The sequence below is a fragment of the Conger conger genome, chromosome 14 (genome assembly GCF_963514075.1).
Source record: "Conger conger chromosome 14, fConCon1.1, whole genome shotgun sequence".
NCBI lineage: Eukaryota > Metazoa > Chordata > Actinopteri > Anguilliformes > Congridae > Conger > Conger conger.
The window spans coordinates 37846417-37874253 of record NC_083773.1 but is presented as its reverse complement, the minus strand read 5'-3'; the positions used below and the strand labels follow the sequence as shown (position 1 = coordinate 37874253).

General features: G+C 41.8%; 1 pseudogene; it reads left to right on the top strand.

Annotated features, from left to right (window-relative positions):
- The first annotated feature begins 6431 nt into the window (after nucleotides 1-6431).
- LOC133110233 (protein-glutamine gamma-glutamyltransferase 2-like) overlaps nucleotides 6432-27837 on the top strand; it is a 29431-nt pseudogene continuing 8025 nt past the window's right edge.

The window sequence follows — 27837 nt, the reverse complement described above, 5'->3', positions numbered from 1 at the left end:
CCCCCCCTCGGGAGCGTTACAATTTCTCCAGATCTTAAATGAGCCATAATCATTTTATAGCTCCACGAGGTTAGGCCAGCCCTGGGCAGACCCGTCCTGTAGGCAAAGTCCTTCAGGGCTCGATAGACATAGGGGGGGTCCCAGCTGTAGGGTATGGTGAGGTCCAGCACACCCAAGCCCATTGCTCTAAGGAAGGGGGTGGCATAGTACCTGGCAAAGGTACCAGAGGCCTTACCCACCTTCCCTGCGTTCTGGACAAGGGTGGCCAGACCCTGCACCATAATGATGTTGACCATGTCTGGGACCCCCCGCCCCCCATTCCGCTCCTCCTTGAGGAGGGTGACACGTTTCAGCTTTTCCATGGTGCTCCCCCAGACAAAGCGGAAAGCCATCCGGGTGATTAGCTTCCCGGTGGCTTTGTCTGGGGGAAACACCCTCCCCACATAGAGCAGAATGGGTAGGACAATTGCCTTCAGGACGAGGATCTTACCCGCCATGGTCAAGGGCCGTGCACTCCAGCTCCTGATTTTGTTTTGGACGTGGCGGAGGGCTCCCTCCCAGCTGGTTCTCCCTCCTCACCCACTCCAGGTATCTTCTCGAGAAGGAGAGACGCACCTGGGGGTCTTGGAGATGGCTGATATTCATCCGCCAGAGCCCCTTACCCACGGTTATAGGTTTCTCCCAGACCAGGGACACGGTTACCATGTGGTGGTCCGAGAAGTGCACCGCCTTGGTGGAATAGCTGTGCACCCTCAGGCCTGGGGAGAGCAGAAACATGTCAATTCTGGATGAGGAGGAGCCAGAGGAACTCACAAAAGTGTGTTGGGGAGGAGAGGCGCCCCCGGCGTCGCAGAGGGAGAAATCCTCGATGAGGGACCGCAGCAGGGTGCCGGAGCGATTCGGCCTTGGTTTGCTGCGGTCCTCATCTCTTAAAACACAGTTGAAATCTCCCCCTACGATGACGGGCATCGTGAAGTGTAACAGTGGTGGTAGTTTAGTGAATAGGGAGACTCTCTCGGCCACGCTGGTGGGACCGTACACGTTGATGACCCTGAGTGGGGAACCCCCGACCTCGAGATCGGTGACGAGGATTCGCCCACTCTCCACAATGCTGTGTGCTGTTATTTTAGCATAGGGATTTTTCATCAACGTGCCGACCCCATCAGCTCTGGCGATGTTTGAGCCAGACCAGAGAGACTCTCCCATTCTCCATTCCTCCCCCAGAACGCCATCCCACTCCCGAAACGGAATCCCACATTCCTGGAGCAGGACGACGTCTGAGGGGATCTGTGACAGAATGGAGAAAACAGTGGTGCGTTTATCAGGGTGTCTGATGCTACGGGTGTTAAGTGTGGTGAGTGTAAAGTTGTATGCCATGATATTTATTGTTTTTGTGTATCTGGTGATCCAGTATGGCTGTTAGCCATATTCTGACAAATTTGATTAATTGTATTGAAAATTGTATCCGGGTTATTGTGGTGCCTACTCACCCCCTGACCATGTTCTCCCATGGGTCTCCCCTCCTGACTGCCTGGGAGGTTCCGTCCTGGAGAGGTGGGGGTGGTTGTTTTTGCCCCAGGCCTCCCCCCAGGGCCTAGGAGGGCCTGGGAGGAGGGGGATGTTGTCGCCTCCCTTTGAGAGTCCGGACCGGGGGCTGGCTGGTACCTGATGGAGTGGGGGTGAAGTGTGCCAATGTTCTGTAAGTTTTCCTTATGGTGTACAGATTTTGGTGGATGGGTGGCAGGTTTGGGAAAGGTATTGGGCCTGGCGAAAGATTTGGGACTGTGTACCGGTTTTTTGTTTGATTGTACTGTTTGTCTTTTGGCATTGATCGGTTGGCGTGTTATTGCTGGGTTTGGAGGCTGGCTGGGTGTATTTTGCGCTTTAGCTGTTGTGGGTGATTGAATTCTTTTTCCCTTTCATTTGGGTTTTTGCCACGGGGTGATGGAGTTTGTGTCCGATTCTGCAGATGAGGAATCTGACCCCTCCACCACAATGGGGGTGTCAGAGTCAGGCTCCTCTTTGACTGTGGTGACAGTGGGTTGGGTAACAGGGGGTGCTGTTGGGGTGGGGGTTGCCGGTGTTGTGCTGCAGGGAAGGGTTAGTAGTGTTTGTGTTGTGGGGGTTAGGCTGTCAGGCTGGGGCAAAGGGGGAGTGGGTGCTCTAATGCGTGGTGCGGGGGTAGGGTGGGGTGGGGGAGGGGGGGCAGTCATTGACGGTGGTGGGGGCGCGGTGCTCCGGGCCCTGTTCGCGTACGAGAGGGGGGTAAGCAAATGCCGACCAGGAATTTCGTATGGCCCAAATTGATTTGCTCAAAGAGGGGGGGTGAGTCCTGGTGACTTGAATGCCACTTGGGGTGGATCTTTGTTTCCCTCTAGTAGTAGCCGTGGTGCGCCAGCGTTTGATATTGTAAAAAATGTAAGATTACTTCCTAGGTTCAATGAAAAAGACGTTGATACTTTATTTTATTTGAGCGTGTAGCTGATACTTGCTTCAGTGTATTTTTACTGGGAAGGCTCAGGAAGCGTATTCAGCACTAACATCTGAACAGTGCTCTAACTATAACATCGTCAAATCCGCTGTTCTAAAATCCTATGAGTTAGTTCCTGTGGTTTATCGCCAAAAATGTAGGAATTATAAGAAAGGTGCAAGGCAAACGCACGTTGAATTCGCTAGGGAGTCATTGAGTTTTTTTGACCGCTGGATTAAAGCATCCACTGTTACTACATTTGAACAATTACGTGATTTACTGGTACTTGAGCAGTTTAAGAATTCTGTTCCCGACCGCGTTGCTACTTATGTTAATGAGCACAAAGTGCAGACGGCAGCGGATGCAGCTGTGCTTGCTGATGAATTTGTGCTGACGCATAAAAGTGGGTTTGGAGACCACCGTTTTCGTAGCCATGTTTTTAATAACGTTGATCCTTGTCAGTCTCAATCAGAAGATCCTTCTGGTATTGGTAATGATGCAAATGCAGTTGAGAAAGATTGATCGTAAATTAACTGGGAAAAAGCTTAATGGGGCTTGTGCCTATTGTAAACAAAAAGGCCATTGGATTAGTGATTGTCCGGTTCTTAAAGAAAAAAATAAGTCCGCTCAATTTAGGGTTGCTGCTTTAGCAGCCCCTGTGCCATGCTCACGTAATTGTATTGATACTCCTAAGGTGACTCATTTGAAAATTCAGGATCCTGTTCGCTCTATAAAGGTTACTCCATGTATAGAGTTTGCTCCATTTCTCACTAAAGGTTTTGTATCTCTTGATGGTAACACAGTGAAGCAGGCTGTTACAATACTGAGGGATACAGGGGCAACTCAATCATTTCTTTTGGAGGGTATTTTGCCCCTTTCATCAAAAACTGATATTGGACGCAGTGTGTTAATACAGGGCATTGAATTGACCCATGTGAATGTTCCATTACATGAAATTAATCTATCTTCTGATTTGGTCAATGGCAAGGTTGTAGTGGGTGTGCGCCCCTCCCTGCCAGTAGCGGGAGTTACTTTCCTTTTAGGAAATGATTTGGCTGGTGGAGCTGTGTGGAAGGATGTACGGCGCCCTCTAGAGGTTGTCTCTGTCCCATGCATGCCTACGGAGGTGGCTGTGAATGCGCGGAGGTACCCAGAGGTGTTTTCGGCTTGTGCCATTACTCGGGCTATGAGCCGTAACAGCATTAAGGCCCCTGTTGATCATTTAAAAAAGGAGTATCCCTGTTCATTGATTGATCTAAGTGAGACCTTTCTGGTAGATCCAGTGGAAGCCGTTTCACCTGTAGACAAAGCCTTAAAGAGCCGATCTGGTAAGGTAATCAGTCCCCTGTCTGTTTCTTCTCAGGAGTTTATCTCTGATCAGAAAGCCGATTCTTCATTGGCTGTGGCACCGAAGGCAGAGGATGATGCAGTGCTGGTTACTGTCGCTGTTGCCGAATATATAAACCAGGTCCCTCTGTCTACTACTGCATCTGTTATGCCTTTCCGATATCCTTTTTCACAAGGAGTAGTAGGGGATGCTGCAGAGGATGTAATTTTGCCGGCTGACTGTGTTTTTCAGGGTAGACTTAATCACTCTGAGCTCTTATGTAACCTTGAATCTCAGTTTGCACATTTGTCTGTTTCTGAACGTGCTGACCTGGTTCAATTAATTAATTTGCTCTTGTCCCTCTTTCCTGACATCCCGTCACGTACAACATTGGTCGAACATGATATTGATGTCGGTGATTCTCCTCCCATTAGGCAACGGTTTTATCGAGTCTCGCCAAACAAACGGAAGCAGCTTGATGCCGAATTGGAATACATGCTTAATAATAACATAGCAGAACATAGTTATTCTAATTGGTCTTCGCCTTGCCTGTTGGTGCCTAAGCCTGATGGCACCTACAGATTTTGTACCGATTACCGTAAAGTTAATGCAGTAATTAAGGCCGACTGTTACCCATTGCCGTGTATGGAGGACTGTGTTGACCAAGTGGGTGTTGGCTGACGCCTTGAGCCGTACCCTGGTGCACAGGAAGGGGGGTGTGGAGGTTAGGGGGCCAGTAGAGGATTGGACTGGTTATTGTGGTGGAGGCAGAGGAACCCTGGAGTAAGGGAAGTATTGTTGTAATTTTCCTCTTCTCTCTTTTGCACCCTCTTCTTTTTTTTTTTTTTGGTGTCGACTCAAGCGTTCATTTGTACATTTGGTGCACATTATGGGCCGATGGGAGTTGTTTTGTTTTGTTAAAAAATAATAATAATAAATAAAAAAGTCAAATTGATTTATTGATAACTAGTGATTTATCTGTTTAATATTCGTTTATTAATTTTATAGAGGGCCCTATGGTCCCTCTTCTTTATGGGGGAAGGTGTGACGGCCCGCTCATATCCGTTTCTGGTTTTTCTGTTTTTTGTCTTTCAAGTGGCTGGCTGAGGAACAAGAGGGTCATCAGCTTAATGAGGTGCACCTGTGGCCGGAGGCTTTGGCTTAAGACATCTGCCATTCCTGCAGTTGGGGTTTTGCTTCCTCCCATGCTGACGAGCCTTTTTGTTTGACTGGCTAACATTTACACGTATTCAGTCACATTCAATTTATGTACCTACATTAAATACATGACACATCGCTCTACACACCTCATTACTAATTTTTGTATATTTTGTTATCTTTTGTCTTATTAAATTCTATTATTTTGTTATTCCTTAAACTGGTGTGTGTCCTTCATGTTACGATTTACGAGCGATCGTAACAACCTTTTTTATCCAAACTGTCTTTGCTTTTTGAGCTTGAGACTGTGGGTCATCACCTTTGTCGCTGTCACTCTAAATGTCCTTTGAATGAACGTTAATTTTCTCCCCTCCCCTCTACCAGTTGATGAAAAGTTCTAACGAGTTATAGCCTTAGTCTAGTCTAGTCTTAGTATAGTCTTTATCCTTTTATCGACAAGTTTATTTTAGTTGCATTCTTAAATATATAGCAGGCTGTATGCAGTAGTACTGTGTCCTGACAACGTAAGCATAGGCGACATAATCTAAAAGGAAAAGGGGCATACTTTTTCGTCTGTCTGGAAATTACCTGTTTAATGAACTGTTATATATTTTTAAAAAAAACATTGATCTCCAGTCATTCTATGAGTAGCTGTTTAGTTCAGTCACAAAGTTTAAAGAAAAATATTCTTTTGAGACAGAGATGCAACACACCAGCAGATGCAATTGCATTCTGGGATATGAGAATGGGTCCAAAGCAACTTTGAACACATTTTTGATACTATCTCTGAAATAAAGCAAATTGTTAATGTACTAAAGTCACAGAATGATGAAGGGACATACAAAGATAAATGTATGCAAAAGTGAAAAAAGCTGATTTCTCTGAACTACATTTTGCAAAAGTACAATGTTCTATTTTACATCACGGCCATGTTTATGGTAGTTTTCGGGTTTTCAAACATTCCTTCTAAACTCGCGATTCTAACTTCCTGCTTCTCTTAGTGCCAAATTCCTCGTAAGCCTAATTCTTGAGATTCCACAAAGACACCCCTTCGCCTTTGATTTCCGAGCCTGCCTTACCCTCTTGTTTTTGTTTGCCATTCTGATTTTCTGGTTTTTGATATTCTGCTTTGTTTACTGACTTCGATTTTTGCCTACGTCCTTTTGTACTTTCGCCTTTTGATTTTCTGGATTTTTGACCTTTTTGCCTGTTTTTTCTACCATTCTTTTGCCTTCTGTTTTTATCTTTGTATTGGATCTCCTGGCTACGATTCCGGACTAATAAACTACGATTTTTGGTTAGCCATTGGTCTGCGTCTGGGTCCTCAGCGCCGTACATAACAGGCCAAAGTATTTGGTCAAACTTGTTACGTGACGCCTCATTTTGTAGCTCTGAATCTACAGTTTAGTTTCGTGCGATAAAATAAAGATGCAAATTTTGTGAATGTGCCTCTCAAACAGGTGTTTGAGGTGACACCCATCCTAAACTGAGCCACACAGCCGGGCACACCCGAAACATGTAAAAATATTACAGGCCCCTAAGGGGACAACGTGAGCGTGAGGCGTCGCCAGGAAACTTCATATGGCGGCGGCATCAAGGGGTGAGAGAGAGGTTCTGTGCATGTACAGTACTCTGCAGAAGTCTTAGGCACCCTACACTTTATTATATATATGTTTCTTTTTTGTGTGTTTTAGTATAAAAGAACACATTTGAGATTTCCAAATATTCATTTTCCAAAAGATTAAATTTTACAGAGACATTTTTGGATTTAATAATTAATAATTACTGTAAGCAATTGACTACTTTTTACATGTTTGACATCAGAGGCAAGGAGCCAACCAAAGTCTGCAGAAGAACTGTGGCAAGTTCTCCAATATGCTTGGAACAACCTCCCAGCTGATTGTCTTGTAGAACTGCAGGACAGCGTTGGCTATCTCAGAGAAGTGATGCAGTTTTAACACCGAAGGGTGGTCACAAAAAATATTGATTTGATTCAGTTTTTAACTATTCTGCCAAATTACTAAAATGTAATGTAAAATGTATAGTCATATCATTGTTATGCCGATGACACCCAACTCTTTCTCTCCTTCCCCCCATCGGACACACAGGTCTCTACCCGTTCTCCGCCTGCCTGAGAGACATCCAGAGCTGGATGGGCAACCATCTAAAGTTCAACCCAGGTAAGACTGAAATGATATTCATCCCTGCTATTACCTCTCCCCATCTGGATCTCTCCATTTCCCTTGGGGATACCACACTTCACCGTCACCCAGTGCAAGGAACCTCGGCGTGGTGATGAACAGCAGAATGTCCCTCTCCAAGAATATTGCGGCGGTCTTTCAGCGCACTTATCCCTGGTTATGGGTATGCACTTTGCACTTTGTTGTCTGCCAAATGCCATTAATGTAATGTAATGCAACATATGCAAGTTCTTCCTACACAACATCTGGAGAATCCGCCCCTTTCTCACCCCCTACTCGACCCAGCTCCTGGTCCAAGCAATGGTTTTGTCCCGCCTGGACTACTGCAATTCCCTCTTGGCTGGCCTCCCAGCATCCGCCATCAGACCCCTCCAACTTAACCAGAATGCAGCACATGTCACATGTCACCCCCCTGCTTACTTCCCTCCACTGGCTGCCTGTCATGGCTCGCATCAAATTCAAAACATTGGTGCTAGCCTTCCAAGCAGGGGTCTGCCCCAGCTTACCTCCAAAAAATCATCAGACCCTACACCCCTGCCAGACCTCTTCGTTCGGCCTCCACAGGCCACTTGGCACCTCCCCCTCTCCGAACTTCCATTTCACGCTAGAATCTTCAGTAGAACAGTACAGTAGAATCAGTAGAATCTTCAGTAGAACAGTACAATCAGTCAAAAATCAAAAACTAAAGGTGACTGAGCCTTCGAATCGGTGGCGGAAATGTGACGCATTGTGGAATACTCTTCCACCGGACTTAAGAGCTGTGGCCTCTGTGGAAAATGTAAAAAAGCAGCTAAAGTCTCATCTCTTCAGACAGGCGTTTATCTAGCCGTTTTTTGTGACTGTAGTTCCGTTTGTTTCATGTCATGTTACCTTATATAATATATCAGAATTTTCACAGTGGAATTACAGGGAGCGGGAAGGTTGTTGGGCTACTAAACCTGGCAGAATAGAACAACCAAAAAAAGGTGCTTTGGCTTGTCTCCACTGCGGAACCCTTTTTAGTTCTTCATGGAAGGTAGGTATGCAAATCTGTGAAAGCTCCCAGATTTAACTATTTTGCCCAACAAAGAAACCATGCTAGAACCTTGCAATTTTGCCATATTTCACATTTATACTGTGTGGTACCGATAAGGTGTTTATTTTATTTCATTTATTTGACATTAAGAACAATACACTTGTATGAAACAAATACAAAAGCAGTATCTATCAGGTTTGTAAGTAAGTATATTTTATTTCTATAGCACCTTTCACAGACAGAGTGACAAAGTGCTTCACAGGGTCAAAATATACATAAAAGAACAGTCAATAAAACCAACAAATCACAAATAATAGGACATGAAACAAACGGAACTACAGTCACAAAAACGGCTAGACAAACGCCTGTCTGAAGAGATGAGACTTTAGCTGCCACAGCTCTTAAGTCCGGTGGAAGAGTATTCCACAATTTAGGAGCCACCGATTCAAAGGCTCAGTCACCTTTAGTTTTGAGGCTAGTACGAGGGACAACCAGTAGGTGCCTGACCGTGGCGGGCTCTATATATGATCACAAGAACCTTGAAGTGGATCCTGAAATTTACAGTCATTTGTGCAAAAGGAGCCCCGACCAAGTATTAAGTGCATCAATGAACATACTTTTCAGAAGGTCGACATCTCTGTATTATACATCCTTTTTTTGATTAGTCTAATGTAATATTCTAATATTTTGAGATACTGGATTTTTAAGCCGTAATCATCAAGATTAAAACCAAAAAACCCTTGAAATATCTTACTTCATGTGTAATGAATCTAGAATATATGAAAGTTTCACTTTTTGAATTAAATTACAGAAAACATTTTTCCATGATGCAGGTGCATTTTTTTTAGATGCACCACTATATAAAAATGCCCTTTATTAAAATCTATAAAAATGTGCACTTTAACCATATGATTTTTTTACAAATCTAAAATGATGGAGTACAGACGTAAATAAATAAATGATGGGTCTTTGTCCTAAACGTTATGGAGGGCACTGTATATTATATTCTTCTCAGTTATTTCTGTGTGTGCCTTAAAAGAGCAAATAATCCCTCAAAAAATATGAATAGCTTGTTAATATTCTGTGATTTCATTTGTGGTTGGAACAAAACCCAGCATATACAGCAATTCCCCAGGACCCCAGTTTGAAAACTTTATTGGTCATAAATCACTTCACTTTGCATTTAGTGGACAGTATGTTCTCTATCAGTTCTCAGGCTTAATTTGCAACTGCTACAATACTGGGAAAAATGTGTATTGTTTCACAGTTGCCAAAGGTGTTAAAGAGGTTATATTATTTTACTATAAGGAAATGTGTGCTAGATGGATGAACTAGGGTTAGCACTGTAACTTTCAATGAACGCTGTGAGGCTATAATGACCAACCCTAAATGGGGCCGGGCTACATACACTATAAACATCCAGCATCCTTACCCAGTCCCTGAGAGAAGAGTGACTTTACAGAGAAAACACTGACTCAGTTACTGCTGCCACAAAGATGACTTCTGGTGAGTGACCTACAGCTATAAAAGCTACAGGAATTCACTAAATTTCTAAAAATCCTTTTCAAAAACATTCAGAATGAAAAAATGCACTATTGTGACATATTTCAACTAATGATGCTACCATGTATTATTATTTTATTCATTATTATTATTATGAATTACCAGCTATTATTCATGGAAGAATTACTATTGTTGCCATATCAGTATTGCACTATAACACTGCTTTGGTACAGTAGTCGTTATAGCCAACTTACATTGGCATTACTCCTTCATCACCTTTTTATAAGCTTCAATATATTATAAATATTTTAGAAATATACAATGAATTAAACTGCTCTTGTTCTTATTGATTCTATTGCCCTCTTGCATGCTTCTGTACCCAGGTATTTATCAATTTTATTAATTTATTGTGCAATTTGTGTTAAATGGTTGGCATTTATATAGCGCCTTTATCCAAAGCACTGCACAATTAATGCTTCTCATTCACCCATTCATACACACACTCACACACACACCAACGGCGATTGGCTGCCATGCAAGGTGTCTTGCTCAGGGACACTTCAACACAGCCCGGGCGGGGGATCGAACCGGCAACCCTCCAATTGCCAGACAACTGCTCTTACTGCCTGAGCCATGTCACCCCTTTTAGTTGCACTAAGGTGTATGAAATCCCCTGAACAATTATATTTTGAAGTAGCATTTGGAGTGATACCAAAACAATAAACCATGTTAACAGATCCTTATTCAGTTGAATGTATGCAGTAGCAGATTAAACCCTGTTCCACACAGGGCCACAGTGGCTGTACTGGTAATGGCAATCTGACTCTTCCATTTTAGATTTTAGGGGTGTTACAGGTATGTTAAGATGTATGAAGTTACTTGGAAGTGTGGTATAAACAAAACCCACAGAGTACCAAAGCTAATTATTTAGTTTTTTTATGAGAATTAAATGTATTTTACATGTTTTACATTTTAATACAAAATAACTGTTTTTGAATTGATTGGGGATCATTTTTGATTGGGGAGTTTGAAATTGGGGTTAGACCCCAGTTGGTGACTCGTGTGTGAAAAATATGTTGGTTGCTTGAGGGTTCAGGCTGTGACTTCAACATATGTGAAGTAGAGGTTCGGCTAAAATTGATAAATGTTTTTCATGGGTCATATCTCTAATGTAATTAGTATCATGCTTATTTTAACACAATGACAAAGTGATCTGATATGACTCATTTACAAATAAAATTACACTACAAATATCTTTACTTTTGGAGATAAAAAATTGGTCCTCAGTGAAAAAAAAGTCGATGCATGTTTTCTGAGATCCTTGAATACATGAATTCTACATACAACTTTACCTCTAGTGGTCTGTGGTTATAATGATGAGTTGTATTGTCTGTTATATTGTGTGGTCTGTGGTTATAATGATGAGTTGTATTGTCTGTTGTATTGTGTGGTCTGTGGTTATAATGATGAGTTGTATTGTCTGTTGTACAGTGGTCTGTGGCTATAATGATGCGTTGTATTGTCTGTTGTACTGTGTGGTCTGTGGTTATAATGATGAGTTGTATTGTCTGTTATATTGTGTGGTCTGTGGTTATAATGATGAGTTGTATTGTCTGTTGTATTGTGTGGTCTGTGGTTATAATGATGAGTTGTATTGTCTGTTGTACAGTGGTCTGTGGCTATAATGATGCGTTGTATTGTCTGTTGTACTGTGTGGTCTGTGGTTATAATGATGAGTTGTATTGTCTGTTGTACAGTGGTCTGTGGTTATAATGATGAGTTGTATTGTCTGTTGTATTGTGTGGTCTGTGGTTGTAATGATGAGTTGTATTGTCTGTTGTACAGTGGTCTGTGGTTATAATGATGAGTTGTATTGTCTGTTGTACAGTGGTCTGTGGTTATAATGGTTATCACTGTGTATTTTAGCAATCTCTGAAGTGGATTTCCACTGTGAGAAGAACAATGAGGCCCACAGGACGGATGAAATCTCTACAGAGCGGCTGATCGTCAGGCGAGGGCAGAGCTTCCTGCTCACTCTCCACTCCAGCAGTGGCCAAAGTCTCGATACTAACAACTTGGAACTCACTGTCCAAACAGGTGCGCAATTATTGTGTTCTTTAGTGATGAGAAAGCTAGAAACATATAATATAAATCGAAAATTGATATGTTTATTGGTAAAACTTCTCACAGAAAAGTGGATAACTGTCAATAGATTGTCACTCAGTCATTTATATTTTTGCAAAACTTGGCAATGTCTATACTTACATTCCAAACAATCTTAAACTGTAAATCATGGATACAGTGGCTTCAGAAAGGACGCATACCCCTTCACTTTTTGCAAACTATATTGTGTTGTAGATTTTATTTGAAATGGATGAAATTGCCATTTTTGCCCAAAACTCTACACTCAATAACCCATAACGACAAAGTGAAAACATGTTTTCGCAAATCTATTAAAAATAAAAAACTGAAATCTGAAAACTGGCCAGGTGCATCCTGTTTGCTTAAATTATAGAAGTTTATTAATTGATTGGACATAGTTGAGAGAGCCACAAACCTGTGTATATAAGGTCCCACAAGGCAGGACAAGCCATGAAGTCCAAGGAACTATCTGTAGACCTTGATCAAATTGTGATGAAAAAATGGTGAGGACAAGGGTATAAGACAATTTCTATAGCTTTGAGTTTTCCCAGGAGCCCAGTGGCATCAATAATTGTGAAATTGAAGAATCTTCTGTCTACCCAAAGGGCAAGAAAGGCTTTCGTCAGGGAGGTGACCAAGAACCCAACAGTCACTCAAACAGAGCTTTGCAAGTCCTCTGTAGATATGGTCTTTATTATAAAGTTGCAGGTCAGACAGGTGAGGTTCAATAGCCAGCAAACAGGCAGTTCGTAATACAAAGTCCAGGCAATGGGTCAGAATTCCAGCAAACAGGTATATCAGGGATAACCCAAAACATAATTGTGGACACAGGTGAAGGGTCGTTAACAAGCGGGCTAAGCAGACAAAAACAAAATCCAGAAACAAATGTAGAAAAGTATACAAAAATACGGAAATGCTAAGGACATAGACAGAAAACAATACATGGAAAAACAAGAAACCTAAAAAATGCAGCCCAGATGCATAGGCAAGACAGAGCTGGAGTGGGAAAAGTATCTGACTGTCCTTGACTGGCCCAGCCAAAGCCCAGTCTTAAACCCCATAGAACATCTTTGGAGAGACCTGAAGTTGACAGTTCACAGATGCTTCCCATCATTACATTACATTATTGGCATTTGGCAGATGCTTTTATCCAGAGCGACGTACAGTTGATTAGACTAAGCAGGAGACAATCCTCCCCTGGAGCAATGCAGGGCTAAGGGCCCAACGGCTGTGCGGATCTTATTGTGGCTACACCGGGGATCGAACCACGACCTTGCGGGTCCCAGTCGTGTACCTTAACCACTACTCTACAGGCCGCCCCCATCCAATTTGACAGAGCTTGATTGGATATGCCAGGAAGAATGCGATAGTGTACAAAGCTTGGACAGACTTACCCAAAAAGGTGCTTCTACAAAGTACTGAATTAGGGGTCTGATTACCTATACAAATGAGAGATTTCAGTTTTTGCAAACCTAATATTGATTCCATGATCTAGGACCGGATCCCTCTGAAGACTTAGGGACCAAGTCTGTGTTTGGTGTCTCTGGGAAAAGTCTGTCAAAGAAACCCTGGTTTGCTAAGGTCGAGGAGACTTCGCCTTCAGTCACCCTGGCCATTATTAGCCATGACTTTGCCAGCATTGGGGAGTACACCCTCTCTGAAGACACAGCCGGGACAAAGGTCCCACAGTGCTGGGACTTTTGTCCTCCTCTTTAACCCTTGGTGCACAGGTGAGTTACATGGTCTCTCTGAGGACAGAACTTCACAGAAACACAGTCAGGGATTAAAAATTTGGATCATTTTTATTCTAACCAGCTACCTTGCTTTTATTTTATGAATTGCTTTAAAGTTTAACCCTTGCTGTGCATGTGAGCGTGTCATCTCTCCATGCTAGGAACTTTCTAGAAACACATAAGCGTGTATGAAGGCTTATTAAAGCTGTGCAGTGTGTATAAGTGCTTATTAAAGCTGTGCAGTGTGTATGAGGGTGTCAGGGCTCAGAACAAAGGAACCAATTGTGAACAGGGAGACAACTGATGGAACATCTTTATTTATATCACATCAGGTCAGGCAGGCAATAGTCAGACACGAGCAGATGGGAATATCATAGGTAACCAAGTTAGTAGTGATTAACACAGGTAAGTGTTCGAAACCGGGGCTGCTAGACACAGCAGAAATAATCCAAGATGTAATCAGAGTCACAAGCGAGAGGTCATAAACAGGCAGGCAGTCAGATCTGGCAGAGGTACAAAACAAAATCCGAAAGGCAATAAAAAAAAGACAGAAGGGTAATCCGGAGACGGTGGTCAGGTTAAATGCAACAGGTAAACCAGACTGGAAAAAACCCCTTGAAGGAATGGCGGAAGCACATTACAATCTGGCAATGAACAGAAGACAGACGTGGGTTTAAATAGACAGATAACAAGGTGTAATGACTAACAGGGGGGTAACAGAGAATCAGGAAACAATGAACAGGTGAAACAAATAATGACAGAAAACAGATCAGCGGAAATCATCATTTTTTTATCTTAAAGCTGCACAGTGTGTATGAGTGCTTATTAAAGCTGCACAGTATGTATGAGTGCTTATTAAAGCCATGCAGTGTGTATGAGTGCTTATTAAAGCTGTGTAGTGTGTATGAGTGCTTATTAAAGCCGTGCAGTGTGTATGAGTGCTTATTAAAGCCGTGCAGTGTGTATGAGTGCTTATTAAAGCTGTGTAGTGTGTATAATTGCTTATTAAAGCTGTGTAGTGTGTAAGTGCTTATTAAAGCTGTACAGTGTGTATGAGTGCTTATTAAAGCTGTGTAGTGTGTATAATTGCTTATTAAAGCTGTGCAGTGTGTAAGTGCTTATTAAAGCTGTACAGTGTGTAGGAGTGCGTATTAAAGCTGTGTAGTGTGTATAATTGCTTATTAAAGCTGTACAGTGTGTATGAGTGCGTATTAAAACTGTGTGGTGTGTATAAGAGCTCAGTAAAGCTCTACAGTGTGTAAGTGCTTATTAAAGCTCAACAGTGTGTAAGTGCTTATTAACACCTCTCTGTGTGTATTCTCAAGAGGACTGGGTGCATCTGGACAATGAAGAGAAGAGGCAGGAGTATGTGATTAATGAAGAGGGCCTGCTTTACAGAGGGACAAGTGACTATATTACTGATGTCGCCTGGGATTTTGGACAGGTACAAGGAACTTGAATGCACATGTCACAGATCTTAGCTTTTTTTCAGAGTAATTTGCAGGCACTACCAGTCATATTTTTGCCAATTTGATGATTAGTTCATTTTGGCGATCAGGGAATCAATACCCTCGTACTGACTACTGATTCCAATTGTCTGGCGCGTGTGGTCTGATTGCCGATGAGGGTCAGCTGTGTGCCTTTCTACTTTAGTCCCACATCTTTAATTTGTTTGTGCACTAATGTGAGGTGTGGATGGACTAGTATCATTTACACGTGGTGGTGACGGTCAAGGGAGCTGAACATGCAGCATTCCGTCATCATCTTAGGGGACTGAGTACAGTCCACCTCATCTGTACGTTCATGCTTTTATTTTTAGTGCACAAATGGCAGACTCGTGACAGTTGGAGGACAGGATTCCTTTGGGAATGGAGACCCGTTACAATCTTCCTTCTGTCTAGGCCAATGGTTAGGGGGGTTATTATTGGTTATTATTATTGGTTATTATTGCCATTTGGCAGACGCTCTTATCCAGAGCGACGTACAGTTGATTAGACTAAACAGGAGACAATCCTCCCCTGTGCAATGCAGGGTTAAGGGCCTTGCTCAAGGACCCCAAGGCTGTGCAGAACTTATTGTGGCTACACCGGGATTAGAACCACCGACCTTGCGTGTCCCAGTCATTTACTTTAACCACGACACTACAGGCCGCCCCATGTTTCACCCTGTGCTGCATGCTTGCTGTCAGATACTGTTTGTCTGTCTAGTTTATTTTTCGACTTCTGTTAACTGCTACTTTTGTTAAGTAAGGAGCGGTAGGCTGAGTTTGAAGTAGTGAGGCCTGCTTGTAATTAAGATGATTGGTTCAGACTTGAACCTGTGACTTAGGGCAAGAGTGAGGGAGAGGATGATGTTCTCCCTGATTGTATGTGGAACTTTCTCTTGACACTGAAGTATTGTTGTTTCGCCGTGGTGCACCAAGGGCGGTCTGTAGCGTAGTGGTTAAGGTAAATGATGGGGACATGCAAGGTTGGTTGTTCTAATCCCGGTGTAGCCACAACAAGATCCGCAAAGCCGTTGGGCCTCTGAGCAAGGCCCTGAACCCTGCATTGCTCCAGGAGGATTGTCCCCTGCTTAGTCTAATCAAATGTACGTCGCTCTGGGTAAGAGCGTCTGCCTAATGCCTATAAAGTAATGTGCTGTTGACAGCTGCTTTATGTTTCTTACTTTATAGCGTGGTGTTTCTTTGTGTCACTTCGTGTTTTCATCTTGTCATAATTTAGTTTCAGTTATTGTACGAGTTGCACTAAGGCTATACACCATTGTCGAAGGTAACATCCCTATGAGAGAGCGTTTTGCACCTTCAGTACCAAAGGAGGTGGTCTTTGTGGTGGGTTGTGTAGTTAGGTTACTTCTGCATGGTTCTCTGGGCGGGGATGTTATGCGTTTTGTTTCCTTCTTAGTGTAGGTCTGTTTTAATTGTAACACTAGGTTAAATATGTGAGTTTGGAGTGTTGCTCATCCCAGACGGAGTGTTGCAAATCTCTGACAGTGGTTCTTATATTAGTGGTTATCTCACGTCTTATGGGTAACTTTAAGAACCCAATTTGGTTGTGTTTGGTCCTCCGACCCCACTCCCTCACATAATATCATCAGTTACTGACACCTGCCCAAATCAACATACTTGTGATGCAATCATAGACTGGCCTGAAAGTTGTGAACAGTACAGGGCAGACGAGAAGTTCCTGCACATCACATTTTATAACTGTCTGATAAAGAGGCCTTTCTCATGCTTTCAGTTTGAAGAGGACATCCTTGACATTTGCCTGAAAATCCTGGACCTCAACCCCAACTGTTTAGACAACGCAGCCAAAGATTTATCTTCACGCTGCGACCCCATCTATGTCGGCAGGGTAGTCAGCGCTATGGTATGCCTATCTCTACACCCTAACACAAACTCACACCCTACACCCTAACACACACCACCCGAGACCCTAACACCCAATCAAAGCATAAAGTGATGCAAGTGAGTGAAAAGCCAAATGACACCAAAAAATCAATAGAAGCCAATTTCAATTAAGTTGTCTCGTCTGACAACAAACTGAGCCAGCCTTGAGCCCAAATATAATTTGTCTCCATTTTAACAATATTTTGCTGGTGTGTTCCACCTCTAAATTGCTCCTATAGGTGGAAAACCTATGATGATCCACCCTCACACACACCTCGCAAGACCCTAACACATACCATTACATTACATTACATGGCATTTAGCAGACGCTCTTATCCAGAGCGACGTACAACGAAGTGCAAATCAAACACAAGTATACAAGTATATATTTCTATGGGAATCTGACGAATGTCTACGCTCCACCACCCTAGTCTGGCCAATCGCTGCTGCAGTACAACGAATGCTGTTCCCAAACCAGACTGTTCTTAGACCTGTCCAGATCTGATGTTCTGAGTCCCGGTTCTGAGACTTGTAAAGACTCTCTGTGTGGATATCAATGTGAAATGAACCTGCTTGCTTCACTCCATCAGATTAACTGTAATGGAGACAAAGGCGTGCTACAGGGCAATTGGGGCAGTACCTTCACTGGTGGAGTGGCTCCATCGCACTGGAACGGCAGTGTGGACATCCTGAGGCGGTGGAGGGATTCTGACTACTGCCCTGTGAAATATGGCCAGTGCTGGGTGTTTGGTGCGGTCATGTGCACAGGTAAGGCATACTGTCAAAATCGTAAGGTAAGGCATACTAGGTGTGAATGGTTAAATGTTTAAACGGTTAACCAAAACTGATCTGTAAACATTTACAAAAAATGTCTAACCGATCATTTTTTTCTGAAGCTGAAATGGTAAGCTCAATTTAAAATAAATGTGCATTCACCACCAGTCCTATTATTGCAGTTTACATTCTAAACTAGCAATCAACAAGCTGAAGTAGTATTAGCAAGCAATCTGGCCATTCTAGGGGTTTTAAAATGCAAACACCATAGGGAATTAGAGTTATCAAAGACTCTCTGTAGCTGTTGATTGACTGGTGATCAAGACGTATCACTATCAAGACCTATACACCAGCAAGACCCCTCCGTTCTGCCACTTTGTGCCGTCTGGCGCCTCCCCCTTGCTACACCTGCACTTCTTGCTCACGAATGCTGTCTGACCTGGTCCCACGGTGGTGGAATGACCTCCCGGTGGATGTCAGAACGGCAGAGTCTCTGACCTCTTTCAAGCGCAGACTGAAGACTCATCTCTTCAGGCTACATCTTTCCCTCCCTAGCTCACCACCATGATTAGCCTTATATATGCCATAGACTGTAATGGCACTTATATAATGGACTCGGAACTGTACTGTCCTCTTCACACTTGTACTTGTGTTTGATCTGCACTCCATTGTAAGTCGCTCTGGATAAGAGCGTCTGCTAAATGCCTTGTAATGTAATGTAATGTAATGATGGCTTATTGTAACGTTATGTCTTATCTTATGGTTCACAGAAGATCCGTGTTTATTCGTTGACACGCAAATTCAAACTACCGGCAAACTGAATGTAGCTTTCCACTATGCTATATATACATAAAAATAAACAAAGCAATACAGTATTGGACAATTTTTGCACACAATATTACACTACACTGTTTACATTCTAAACTAGCAAATGACAAGCTGAAGTAATACTAGCAAACAATCTGCAGCAATTTCAGAGGGTTAAAAATGCAAACACCAAGGGAATTAAATGCTACAGTTGACTACTATAGCAATCAAAGGATTTCTGTGTGTTTTATATTTGTAGCTGTTGGTTCACTTATGCCTTATTGTATGGTATTTCTTCAGCCATGTATATTCATTGACACGCAAATCCGAACTACTGATCATCGCTTTCCACTATGCGGTATCTACATAAAAATAAATAAACCAATACATACTCATTAGGCTATTTATCCATCAGATATTGAAAGCGAAAATTCCCTGCTTTCAGCAAAAAATGGACCATCTTAATCTCACCACCACAATTGTCCCGCACCATATAAAATTAATCGGCAAACTTTACCTTTACATGAAAATATATAACATTTTACAGAGACCTGTATTGGCGTGATAGTAAAATCATTAGACCAGTCAAATAGACCTGGTGTTATATATTATATCAGGCAAATATTGCGTGACCACAGAATTTTGAGAGAAACCCATCTGTAACAAAGTTCTTAACAGCAGTATATTTACAGATTTCATGCCAATCAAGTCTATCAGGCAGAAGCCATAGGGAAGATTGATGAAGAATTATAATTTTAACTGATGCATTTAAAAAAACTACAGGGATTTAACTTCTGCAACTGTGAGGTTACATTGCACAATGTCAGTGTAAATGTAAATCTTTAATTTGGCAATTAGGCTATTATCTGACTTAGAATGTTGACATTTAACTATTAACCCAAAATAATGTTTGAAAATGCAATTCAGTACTTAAAAAAATATATGACCCATAAGCAGTATCGGTTACATGGTTAACTACTTAAAACATGTGATGGTGACATTTACAAAAACTGATGATTTGTCACATCCCTAGTCAAAATGCTCTTCACACGCTGCCAATATGCTCTCTACACACTGTGCACATGCTCACAACACGATTTTAAACTCATGGACATGATGCTGCACTGGCCCAGTCACACTACAGAAATACACAGATAACATTGCCATTTTAAAAGCACACTAGGTAAGATTTTTGTGTTAAAACACTGTTACAAGACCATTGTTACAAGACCATTGTAAATTGATTGAAATCATTGAAAAGGAGTCACTGACATGTTGACTCACCCTCTGCCTGTGTTTATAGTCCTTAAATTCGGGTTTCGAAATATGCAGTTGACGGGCCGGCACTCTGTACCAAAACATTCAATAATTCAAACTCATTGGTTGAAAAATTATTCTAATTGCCACAGCCAATGGCGTTTCAATGTTAGCATGTTCACAGAGAAGGGGTGGGATAAACAGTGCTGTGGTTTGAGCGTGTTTGTTGCTGAAATTCCTCTCTTGACCGCTAGAAGTCTGAAATGACATATTGTACCTTTAAATACACTGATAACCCTGTAATTTTAACTGATCATTATTACATTATTGGCATTTGGCAGACGCTCTTATCCAGAGCGACGTACAGTTGATTAGACGAAGCAGGAGACAATCCTCCCCTGGAGCAATGCAGGGTTAAGGGCCTTGCTCAAGGGCCCAACGGCTGTGCGGATCTTACTGTGGCTACACTGGGATTAGAACCACTGACCTTGCATGTCCCAGTCATTTACCTTAACTACTACGCTACAGGCCGCCCAGTCAGTAACTCTGAGGTGTTCTATGCCTCTGAATCGTATCGCTGTGGATATGACTGTAAAAATTTGTGATAGATATACACAACATAAAATCATAAGGAAACAAGACTAATAACGACCATCTATTTTCTGTCTCAATTGTATTTTTCTTCAGTTATGAGGTGCTTGGGAATCCCCTGTCGTACAGTCACAAATTTCCAGTCTGCGCATGATACTCATGGAAATCTGTTAATCGATCAATACTACACTGCCAATGGAGTCGACCCCGCAAAGAGTGATGACAGTATATGGTGAGTGCCGCCATTTTCTGCCAGATTACTCTACTCAATCACAAATTCTTTATCAGGGTTGACAAATCTTGTCCCAATACGATAAGGATATATATCATCCTCACTAGGGTGATTTCTTTTAGTTTTTTTTGGTTTTTACTTTATAATTTGCCTATAATTTGTGATCAGGTTAGAGAACAAATTTGGAGAGATTTCTGACCATCCTGACCATTCCATGTACAACTTTGATATCCTTGGGATACACTCTTCAGTTCAGACCAGATTATTGTTTTTACTTAACTATTTCTGTGTGGATATAGATGTATGCTGGGAGTCATTGTCCTGCTGGACAATCTACCTATAATAATCTACCTATGAAGTCATCCTAGTAGAGGTAACCAGATTTTCGAGGACTTTGTTGAATTCATTGCCATTGATCTTAAATAGTCCCCCCTGGACCACTGGCAGCAAAACATCTCCAGAACATCAATGATGCACTGCCATATTTGACAGTAGGTATGAGGTGCTTCTCCTTGTATGGATTCCATTTTGTTGCTAAACATGCCGACGGTGTGAATGGACAAAATCTTCAATTTTGGTCTCATCTACCCATAGAACTATCTTCCAGTTATACTTTCAACAAGGTTCAGCAAACTCTTGTTTTTTTATTTTTATTGTGCTCTGTAAGGGCTGTCTTCATGCCACCCGTACAAATAGTTTGCTGGTATGGAGGTGCCATTTTATGGGGTTTTTTGGTGACCCCAAGATACAACCAACATGAAACTGCGATTCTTAAACTGTGATCGTTGGGTTACTTATAGCCTCACTCACCATCTTCCTTGCCATCTGTGTGGATATTATGCACTTACAGTATCTTCCTGGCAAGTTTGCAACCATTCTATATGTGACCTGCTTTATTACAATCAGTTGTTTTGACCCTAAAATGTATTTTGAGTTTTTCGAACAAAACAAAACTCTATCTCTCTCCTCCAGATATCAAGGATTTTGAGTGCCACCAAACCATGTTTTTGAGAAAAAGGGGCTCAAAGTTTCATTGCGGTGATATAACTTGTATAAACTGTCACGGTTCTGCTTAGTTGTTTTAGAGAATTTCCAGGCACTACTCTTGCCGTATTTCTGCCAATTTGGAAATCGATTTAACTTTAGCAATGAGCGGTGCTCAGGTAATCAATACCATCATGCTGATGACTGATTGCAATTGTCTTCTGCATGTGGTCTGGTTACCGATGAAGATCAGCTGCCTGTCTTTCTATTTAAGTCCCGTGTTTCTTTGAGTCAGGGCTTATGTGTTATTTCCCATTGCATGTTTTCTGTCTTTTGATTTTCATTTGTGCACTATGTGAGGGATGTGACTGATGATTCTCATTTACCTGTTGTGGCGAGGGGTATGGGAGCTGAACACACAGCAATCCTTCATTACCATAGGGTAGTGAGAACAGTCTGTCACACTTTCACCTTAAAACATTTTTTTGTTCTCAAATGTCAGACATACGACAGTTGGAAGATGGGATTCCTCTGGGAATTGGGATCCCGTTAGCAGCTTCCTTCTGTCTAGGCTAATGTTAGGGTTTTAAATTATTGCACCCTTTTCCACACGCTTGATCTCATTTGCTGTTCATCCACACAATGTATTTTCACCTGGTTAAAAAGCTACCTTTAGGAAGGAAGGAGCTTTAGGTTGAGTAAAGGTGGACCCAGGAGTTCTGAGGCCCTTGTGTAATTAAGACTGGCTCAGACTCCCAAGAGCTTTCATCAAGTGTAAGGGATATGTCAATATTCCCCCTATCCGTATGTGGGGGAACTTAGGCAGGGAACAGATAAAAGAAAACACAGATCATGACAGAATGTGACACTTACCAGTTGTCAGATGTGCATAATATTTCTATTTTTCATTTAAATGTATTTTAAAACTTCTTTTTCTGAGCCTAAATGTCCCATTATTAAAGTTCACCCAAACTGTCTGGGAGTGGTAAGTGCCCCCACTTTCTACACATTATTGTTTGTTACCAGAGCTACCTCCATGATACACGCTCATCTTGGGAGACTGAATTTTCACAAGCTAGCTAAATTAGTATATCAACTACGACCGATTGCTAAGGTAAGGATGCTGACTTATCCAATAATAATTTTTGCTAGCTTGCTAGCCAAGTTAAGATAAAAGCACAACTATTACTAGCTAACATTATCGATAATGTCACCTTATGAAAGCAAACTAGCTAGCTAGCTGAATGAATATAAGCAGAAATAGTCTAATAGGCAGTCTAATTTATGTGAACCTAAAGTTAGTCAAATATTTGCATTCTTTTGCCTGTAGGCCAGTGGTGTAAACTGCATGGATCGGGGAGTGGTTATCCTCATGTTATCCTACGAGGAGAATATTCTGGTTTAAAATAGGACAATACATTTAAAAAGCTTACTTCTCCAAAAGTAAAGAATGGCAATATTTAATACGTTTGTCGTGTTTCTTCAATGCCCTCTTGTTCAAATGGCACATAAAAAGTGTGACCAACCACCATGTTACTGGTTTAACCACAAAATGATGGTAGAATTAACGTTTTTAACAACCATAATCAATAGAGTTTGGCTTTGGCAATATCCAGCATACACATAGGATCCCCAGGATCAGGGGTGAGAGACACTGCTTTAGATGAACAAAGGATTGATTGATTGATTTAATTAACCCTCCTGTTCTGATCTCTGTTCTGTATGCGCATAGGAACTACCATCTGTGGGTAGAAGCCTGGATGAGACGCCCTGATCTCCCTGGAGAACCATTTTATGACGGCTGGCAGGTTCTTGACCCCACCCCTCAGGAGCTGAGTGAAGGTACGGCCCTTCTCCCATCCTGCTCAGTCTTGAAATCAGGAGGCTACATTCACAGCTTGGTTTTAAAACATGCAGATACATTTATGCTAATGCATTAACAGACGCAACACACTCAAAAAATGAATAATTGGATTTACTTAAAAACTGTGGTTGGATGCAATTTTATTATATTGTACTGATGTACAGATATCAATAAGTCCCATATACTCAATAATACTTCATGTTACTGTCCATCTGTCCATCTTATGAAATATTCTTTGTTGAGTGTCAGTACACAACAAATGCTAATGTATAACACAGTAGGTACTGGCTATGCTAACGCATTACCAGACCAGTAAGTACTGAAATTGGCTAATGCATTACTAGCCCTATGTGGGAGAACAATTGTTTGAAGTATGGCAACTAGCCAGCAGATAAACATCTCTTTCTCTCTGTACCCCAGGGGCATACTGTTGTGGGCCAGCTCCAGTGAAGGCTATACATGAGGGTCACACAGACCTAAAGTACGACCTGCCTTTCGTATTTGCTGAGGTCAATGCAGACTGGGTTGGCTGGAAAATCATGGCCGACGGATCAAAGAAGAAGATCAAAATGAACACAGTGGCAGTTGGTAAGAATATCAGCACTAAATCAGTGGGCAGTGACAGCCGGCAAGACATCACCGCAAACTACAAGTATCCGGAAGGTAAGCCTGAGGCAATGGGATTCCTCATGCAGCGTTCATATGTTAATGAAAACGTTACACCGTATGTTAATGCAGAACAGATGATGAAAAGCTACAGAACAAGGCGGTAAATGTCATGTAAACATTGCTATGGCTATCTGGTGGGTAGTTTTATTATTTTGTAAAAGCGTACAAGTGTATAGCCTACAAGCATGAATAGGGAAGGGCAGGACTTCACCTGCCCTGGTAAATAGACAGGACAGAACAAAAAAAGTATATGAAGATTTTATGTTGGTTCTAAGAAACAAAATCTGTCCCTCCGGTACGGACAAAGTTAAAAGCTGGGAAAATTGAGCTATTGGTGGACGGTTCCATCGGCGGAGGCAGAGCTTTCCGTCACTGTGTCATTGAAAAACTTTACACATCCAGTTTGCGGTTGACTGCATCTGACGGCAGCATCACTGTGGATTTACTGTCATTCCGCATGAAAAGGATCCTCCAGCCAATTACTACGCCAGTATTTCTCCATAAGAATGCTTCACCTCTCATTTCCGTGTGGCATATAATACTTTCGCCCAAAATAAAGATAATGTACAGAGCCCTCCTGTCATGATCCTGGATTCAGTCTGTTTAATTCTTTATTTTTTTATTCTTTTATTTATAATTTTTCACATTCTTGTCTGGTTTTCTGTTTACATTCATATTTCATTGCACTCGTCTTCCCCTGTTATATCTGTCTCTCTATGGAGCTCTAGCTCGAGTCACTACCCTGTCTGTGTGATTCACTTTTTGGGTGTTTTCGTAATTTTCTGGTTTCCCACGATTCCCTCTCAGTCTCGCTTTTCTGACTTCCTGCTTTTTTCCATTCATGTTTGTAGATAGCACTTATGTACAAATAACAACTAACATAGATTTTGTACAGTATTAATTATATTAACACACTAATTGTCTGTCTAAGTAACCAATAAACCAATAAGTAACAGTCACTAGTTTGGGTAATTAGAATTTAATCACGTAAACTAACATACTGACTATCTCTATTTCTAGACTGCTCTAAAACTCTGCCTCCCTGTTCTATTTCTAATTGTCTGCCTTAATTCAGCAAAGTGTTCACACCTGCTCTCCACGATCTCTACATTCCTTAACTCTGTGTGATTGTCTACTCCCTGGTCTGGAGCCATTTGTATTACGTGCGTCTATGTCAGTGGTCAGCAACCCTGATCCTGGAGAGCCACGGGGTGTGCTAGCTTTTTTTGTTACTCAGCACTTAATTGATCAATTAAAGCAGTCGATTACTCAGTTAACTGGCCTCACCTGGTTTCTTGGGTATGAATCAGTTGCTGGTATTAAGGCGAAAACAAAAGCCAGCACACCCTGTGGCTCTTCCGGAACAGGGTGAACCCCTGTTCTATGTGAATCCAGTCTCACGTTTTCATTCCTCCTTCATCATTGTATGATTGCATGTGTCTCACCTGATGTTTATTTGTTAGACTGCCCTCACTCCCATGCCACGCCTAGGTTGTCTCATTCCCCTGTGTATTTATACCTGTCCTTTTCAGTTGCTCTTTGCTAGTTTGTCTCTTCCTGTTTCCAAGTTCCAAGCCTTTGTATTCCTTCTCCCTGGTTCTAGCTTCTTCTTCCCCATACTTCTGCCCTTTTGTCATTCTGTCTGGTTTTGCTCTTTTTGGATTTTTCTGGTTATTGAACTCCGCCTGTTTTCGATTATGCTCTGCATGCCCCGCATATACCTGCCTGCCTGGATTTCGACCATCTCCTGTCCCTGGATTACGTTTTGGATTTGCCACTTCCTATAAAAGAAAAGTCAGCTTTCTGAAACACCTCCTTTGATGACCTGCCAGCATAATATAAGTCTCACAGAGAGCAGTATTGTCGCACTGTATATCTCACAAAAAGCAGGATGGTCTTTCACGTGTGCCCATGGCACTCACAGGTACAGCTGAGGAAAGGGAGGCGTTCAAAGAAGCGCTGAGGAGAATCAATCAGCTGAGCGAACCGGATTATAGCACCAGAGCCCCATCCCCGCCCCCTGCCAAAATCTCAGTCAAGATCGAAGAGAAGAGCAAGCCAGTGAATGGCAAGGACATTGAGCTGGTGATCCAACTTTTGAGCCCCACGCCACAAAATCTGTTATTCTTCGCCTACGCCCAGGCCATGCTCTACAACAGCAAACTGGAATCTAACATCTGGAGTGAAGAGAACGAAATACAGCTACTGGCCAATGAAGGTGAAATGATATTCTCTTCTGCTGTACTGAACATGGTTGCAACACACATAGCATGGCATTTCAGTTACCTTACACACACACACACACACACACACAGGCTTATGTAAAATTTCAATAACCTTATGTGCACTCACACACAAGCATTTCTTGCTGTTCAGCAGTTACATCACAAAACCTCTTGTTTGTGTTTTGCAGTGCTGACGGTCCCTTTCCAGATTCCCTTCTCCAAATATGGGAGTCACTTAAAGGGAAACAACAGCATCAAAGTGACAGCATTAGTCGCTGACAAGGAGAACACTGACGAGTTGTACATGGCAGAGAGGAACATTGTTCCTGCAAATCCTCCCTTCAGCATCTTTGTGAGTCCTGCACGCTCTCCTATTGAAGCTTCATCATGGGCTATATAGGAGGATGACAAATTGGCCCAAAATTGGCAGAATAGTTGAGCAATAGGAAGCCCCTGCCTTTTCTTTTCTGTAATCTTTGAACCGTTTAGACCATTTAACGGTCCTGGAGAGCAGAGTGTGCTGGTTTTTATTTTTGCCTTAATATCAGCAATCAATTCAGACCCAAGAAATCAGGTGAGGTGAGTTAGCTGTGTAATTAACCACTTTAATTGATCAGTTAAGAGCTGAGTAATGATAAATCAAGCACAACCAGCAGCTCTCCAGAGTGAGGACCACTGTTTTTTTCCATATTCTTTTTTCATCTGATTCTCTCTACCAAACAAATTTGCCTCAATGACCATTCTAGTCTGCCATATTACAATTTTTCCTATTTTGAACAACTTTTAAACAAATACACACGTGACCGTTTGGCACATCAATATGAAATTTCAATTTGGTCCTCCAAAAACAAAAATAAATATAAAAATAAAATTAAAATAATATTTAAATAATATTAAGATATAATATAAAGAAAGTTGATACTCCAAAAAAACAAGGCTGCAGTAAGCAAATAAAAACGTATGTTGGCGTGCCTCATGTGAAAAAACATCCAAATGGTTTGAGAAGTTGAAGACATTTGTCAGGTATATTGACAGTCAAATGCTGAGCCAAATATTAAAATATTAGTCCAATTGAATGCTGGCACTATAGAGCACAATATTTTGTGCACATTTATATAATGACCTACTGTATGAAAGCTCCCGCAGTGGTACATGCTCCCTCCCAATGGAAATTCAGTGATCACTGATCACTGATTGGCCACTTGGTGGCACTCATTTCAATTTCCAATATTCAAACAATCATAACTCTTGCCTCTTTTGAGTTGAGTTTTGACTTGAATTCTACTTCAGAAGAGGCATGTTCTCATGGAAAATGGAGTTAATGTCCGTTTTCAGTTTTCCACCATTTACAATTAGTTGAAAATACCTTCAATCTCCTTGTAAAGGGTTTGATGCACCAACATGGTATTGAGATCAATTTGTTCAGTAAATGGTTCTCTAAAAAGTAATTTCTGTATGAAGAAAGATGATAAAAAAATCAGAAAAAGTTTTGCAGGT